Raw genomic sequence first — 5,808 nt, 5'->3', positions numbered from 1 at the left:
ACTTCAGGACTACATGTCCTTAACTTTTGAACTTGAAACTCTAAGTTCAGGACTTCAAGACTACATGTCCTTAACTTTTTAACCTGTAACTCTAAGTTCAGGACTACATGTCCTTAACTTTTGAACTTGGAACTCTAAGTTCAGGACTTCAAGGCTACATGTCCTTAACTTTTGAACTTGGAACTCAAACTTCAAGACCAAGCGTCCTTAACTTTTGAACTTGTAAGTCAAAGTTAAGGACCTATTGTCCTTAACTTTTGAACTTGTAACTGTAAGTTAAGTACTGCTTGTCCTTGACTTTTGAACGTGTAACTGTAAGTTAAGGACTGTTTGTCCTTAACTTTTGAACTTGGAAATCAAAGTTAAGGACCTATTGTCCTTTACTTTTGAACTTGTAACTGTAAGTTAAGGACTGTCTGTCCTTAACTTTTGAACTTGGAAATCAAAGTTAAGGACCTATTGTCCTTAACTTTTGAACTTGTAACTGTAAGTTCAGGACCTATTGTCCTTAACTTTTAAGCTTGTTAGTCTAAAGAAAAAGGGGACTTTGAAAGTAATAAATCATTAGCAACAATCTATTCTCAGTTTAACAAATATATATAAAAGTAACGAACCTTCTCCAGTAATCCGTGGTATAATCAACAGACAGATTATCAAAAAAATCGTCCAGCAATGATTGGAAGTTTCAAATACATTATACAAGCGAGCACTTTCCATTGCTTTTACAGTTTTCTATACCAAACTATGCCACAATTAAGAGAAAGTCATAGCCCTGTTTACTGTTACTCTATATCTGTAATTAACATTCAAATGCCTGTCAATCCCCAAAAAAAGACTAGAGGTCGCAACGAACAATCTACAGAATTTTGTGAAAATGAAAAGTGAAAAGTTCAAATATCTGTCAAGATCAATGATGACACAACAACAACATAAGCTAGAAAGAAGAAAATGTAGTGGGTGGTAACAGAATGATATTAAAATTAATAGCCACTACCATCATGGTAGATGATGGTAGTGGAGCGTACATCATCCATCCTTGAGGGTTTGGGAAGAAAAGCAAGGGAAGAAAGGGTAAAAATATCTTTTCATATTAATTTTAATAGGGTAGTGGCTATTTTTGCTCAACATTAGAATTGTTGGATAAAAACTAAATACCACCTTAAATAGTGGCTACCCCATGCCATTTCTACTACGAGAACAGTTGGGTCTCTACTGTATCACTAGTTCTCTTGGGCCACTTTTTAAATACCGTCAATTTTAAGGACATTCGACTAAGACCAGCTTTCTTACGGGCTATTTCCTCGATCATCCTGAAAATTTCTGTTGCTGCAAAACATAAAAGCGTTATAGTGTCAACTAAAAGATTGGTACGATCAGATATCTCAAACAAGACTCTCATTAGAATGGTATTAGTACTAATTAATATCTCTTGTCCCATATTACGAATTGGAAGCAGAAAAACCTTTAACTGGAGATAGGAATAGGCCCCATGACTTGTTGTTCTTTTTCATTAAACTCATATGGAATACTTTTTTCCCTTTGATTATCTCCTTTGATAAGGGATCAACTCTTTAATTTGGCGATTTCATGCATTACTAAAAGTTGGTTAATCTGGCATATACAAACCCAAGCTTTAGGGTGAGCCCTTGCTGACACATAGTTGACGTGTAGGTGACAAATATTTAGGCCTCGTCATTATTTATTCTTCTACTGTAATATCTTGATTAATCACAAAATAAAAACTCAAAAGGGTGTAATCTAGTAGTCAATAAAGTAGCAGAAAATCATGAAGTTTTATGCTTAGGGGCGGAACTCGCATATGCCTTACGGGTTTGGCCGAACCCAGTAGCTTTGGTCCATAGCCTGTATTTGTCTCATAAAATCTATTGAATATGTGTAAATTATTAATTTGAAACCCAATAACTTAAAGGGATCATAATATCGAATCCATAAATTTTAAATCCTGACTCCGTGTCTGTTTATATTGAAATCATCCTAGAGGAAACAAAATTACTAGACTATTCCTTCTCATTTGTGTTGCAAGTTGCAGGTACACGGTGAAATTAATTACTATGCACACAAGCTGATTCGAACATCACGATAATTACAAAGAAAGCTTGACGACCAAGTGCGAGATTAAGCTTGCTGTTATAATGTACGTTACAACCACAATAATTTAGAAGGGGATATCTTTGTTCCAAAGCAGGAAACAAAACGAAGGGACAAAGGCTCCCTCTTTCATGCTTTTGTTTACTCCTGTTATCCTATGGAATGTTTTTACCATCTACTCGTTTTTTGTGCCACCCTTTCTTGTCTGTCCTTTTTTACTTTCACTTTCTTTAGCTATGGTCCTTTGCCGTGCTTAGAACGGTATACATGCTTTCCTAATTCCTATAATACTTATTAGTAGATGTACGTAGTTTATCATGATTCATCGGATAAGATTTAGTGAGACATCTCCCCTTGTTCCTAAGAGTTAAAAGAGTTGTTTGGCTCAAGAAATTAGGTGGGTTAATTATCTCGATATAAATTTTATCCGTATTCGGTTGGATGTATCGATATTATTTTTATACCAAGATCTTGACAAAGGTGAGATAACTTATCTAAGTTTTAGGGTGAGATAACTTATCTAAGTTTTAGTTTTGCTTATAATTTTAAGATTATAATCCTTGAATAACTTGAACTAAAGAACCTCATAGGGCTCGTTTGGTACGAGGGATAAGGAATAATTTATCCTGAGATTAAATTTAAGAAAAGTTTATTTCATGTTTGGTTGGTAGAAAATTACGGTATAATTAATCCTGAGATTAGTTATCCCGGGATTGTAGTATTTTTATAATTAATCCTGGGATTAGTTATCCATGAAAAAATGAAATAATTAATTTCGAGATAATTAATTCTGGCATAACTTCTTTCCAACCAAACGATCCCTTAAGCATTAAAAAGGTAGTTCATTTTGGAAATAATGTGTTAATAATGTGTCATTTTACTGCACTCCTCATTCTAACGAGTAACGAGTTAAGACAAAATATGCACATGTCTCTTCTTTCTCCTTTAATTCCTAACTTTATCAAGTTCCCAAGTCCTATATCTTTTTAAATTTTTTTATGGAAGGACAGTACTTTTTTCAGTTAAGGTTTCGTTTTCCTCTTTTCTTATTCGTATAAAACATAATTAAAAGGAGCAGGTGACATCAATGAAGATCGCTTTCAAATAACTTGAGAAATACGGATTTTGATCTCGACTGATTGTTCCAATTTTTGGATGACTCAGGTATAGTTGAATGTGCTGCTCAAACAATTGTGTTTTCTTGTAAAATTCGGAGTGTCGTTAGATGATTGTCGTTTCTTGTTAAAGAGAAGAGAAATCCTAATGTTTCTCTGGTTTGAGTTAAAAAGCGAGCAAATCTAGTTACGATGTTCAATTATATGGCAGGAGTATCTAAAAATTATATTAGTCCTTTCTATTGGGAGCATGCTCCTATGTTTATTATAAATTTGTTGGTATTTTTTGTTTGAGTTTTATAAAAAATATGGATTTAATTACACTAACCTACCCACTGCCTAACAAAGAAAAAGTAAAAGAGAGTACAAAAATACACCACGTTAGAGCCAATACTATTCATTACTTCCTCAGTCTCATATTATGTGTCGTGTTTCTTTTTTAAATGCCCCTTAACTAATTAGGAAAGGGATTGGACTATTCTACCCTTATTTATGTCTTAAGATATAATCTCTCTTCATTAAATATTTCTATTTATGTGTTATCTCCATCTTCAAGAACAATTATTACTAAGGATAAAAAAGGAAAAAAATTAATCAATTTTGTCTTGAAATTCTAAAATGACAAATAACTTAAGACAATTATTTTTAGTAATCACGACTGTTAAAATCCTAACGGAGGGAGTAAATAACTACACCAGAAAAGGAAATATATAGTTTTCAGCATCTTCTGCATATATTTATGGACATTAACCACTTATTCTCCCCCTTTTCCCTCTATTTTTTTAGTTATTCCCGACACAAGTAGCTGTAGCAAGCAACTTTATATTTGCATCTTTTGCGTGAAAAACAATGTATGATTAGCTTAATTAAGAGACTCAAACTTTCTGGTCCCATGTTTTAACTAAATTCTTGCCTTTGATTGATAGAAGCTTATTATTATCCTCACATTATACTTTCTAATCTGCCATTTAATATTTTATATCAAACACACTTTGACAAGAGTAATATTAGTTTAGGTCTTCTGTGAAGTACATGAGACAAATGTATTATTCTATTTGCTTATAGCTAGCGTATACTAATTGTTCTTGATTTATTAATCTCGGAATATACTAAATTGAACATCACTTTATTTTCTTATTGCTTAAAAAATATAATTCATTTTTATATTTGAAAATAATTTAAGTGAGAAATTTTTATATTCATACAAATATTGTGGCATATTTAAAATTACAAAAGTTCTTTTTAAAAAAAAAAAAATAAACATCGTGCCAAGTCAAAGTGTCAAACTACGTTGTAAATTGAAAAGGAGGGAATAATTCTCTTCAATTCGTGGTCGTTAGGTTCTATAGTTGCGGTTGGCGCCAGGAAATAATAGATTTATTCAAGTGCAATAAGAACTGGGATATGTACTGATCACGCCCAACTATGCCTTATAAAAAGGACTAAGCGGTCGCTGCAAATATAATCCGGTTTACAAGTCCGGAGACGAATCCCACAGAGAACTAAGGTTTAGCTACAGCTGTTCACTATCACCAAGAAGACAAGCTTGAACAATTCCTAACCTATAGATATTAAGATTCTTGTGTTTAACTACTTAACTAACAAATTAAAATAGTAAATTAACAACTAACGATACTGAGGGTTAGAGAAAAGATTAAGGAGGTCTAAAGTTATGATTTCCCCTATTCTCGGAATCCTTCCCGCTATGTCTTCTATAATTTCGCCTAAGTATTCTCTACCGATCATGAGCACTCTTATTACCGTAAATCTCTTCCGAGTAATTACGACAATTTACTAGACGCACTCTCCCGAGCTACGCTAGCTGGCTTTTAATACAGCTCACTTCAGATCGCACCCAAGGCTTCGTTATCCCTAATCCCGCCTTTAAACCCTCGGTTATTGATCCCTCATATACTCTGGGAGTGGTGTTGTTTAACAATTACCTAAATATGCACTCTCTCCCGAGTTATGCATACTAAATAGGCACAGCTAATTGAGAGCTCTTCAACCAACCACAATATAAACATAGTTGAACAAATAGAGAAAAGCTATGGCTCAATTATATAAAAACATAACAAGAATTTATCCTACAAAAGGTTCTATCAAAACTCTAGATAACAAATTAGCTATTCATAATAGTATGTAAAACTACAATACTAAAAGTCATAACCAACAATGAAAAAAATAGGAAGAGGAAGGATAAAACTCGTAGAAGAATTCTCCGCCTTGCTCCCAATGTGTTCTTGCCTCCAAGGGTGTTGTCTAACCCTAAAGTAGTGTCTCTTCGCCTCCTTAGGTCTAATTTGTATCCAAAATATGTCCTCCTCTTGTTCTTGGCCGGCCTCCTTTGTTTAATATAGGGTTTAGGACTTAAAATTCCATGTTTTGCACTTTAGTCCCTGAAATTTTCGCTTCCTGCCGCGGTTTTGCCGCGGTCGCGGTGGAACCGCGGCCAAACATGCCCTCTGATTCTTCAGTTGTCCACGACCATCTTCTACCGCGGTTCTGCCACGGTCGCGGCAAAACCGCGGTTTTTTACCCTGTTTCGTTTGGACTTTGGAAAAACGTAAAACATAAAAGTTGT

This window comes from Nicotiana attenuata, unplaced genomic scaffold, assembly GCF_001879085.1.
Source record: "Nicotiana attenuata strain UT unplaced genomic scaffold, NIATTr2, whole genome shotgun sequence".
Classification (NCBI taxonomy): Eukaryota; Viridiplantae; Streptophyta; class Magnoliopsida; order Solanales; family Solanaceae; genus Nicotiana; species Nicotiana attenuata.
Note: the sequence above shows the minus strand (reverse complement) of the source record.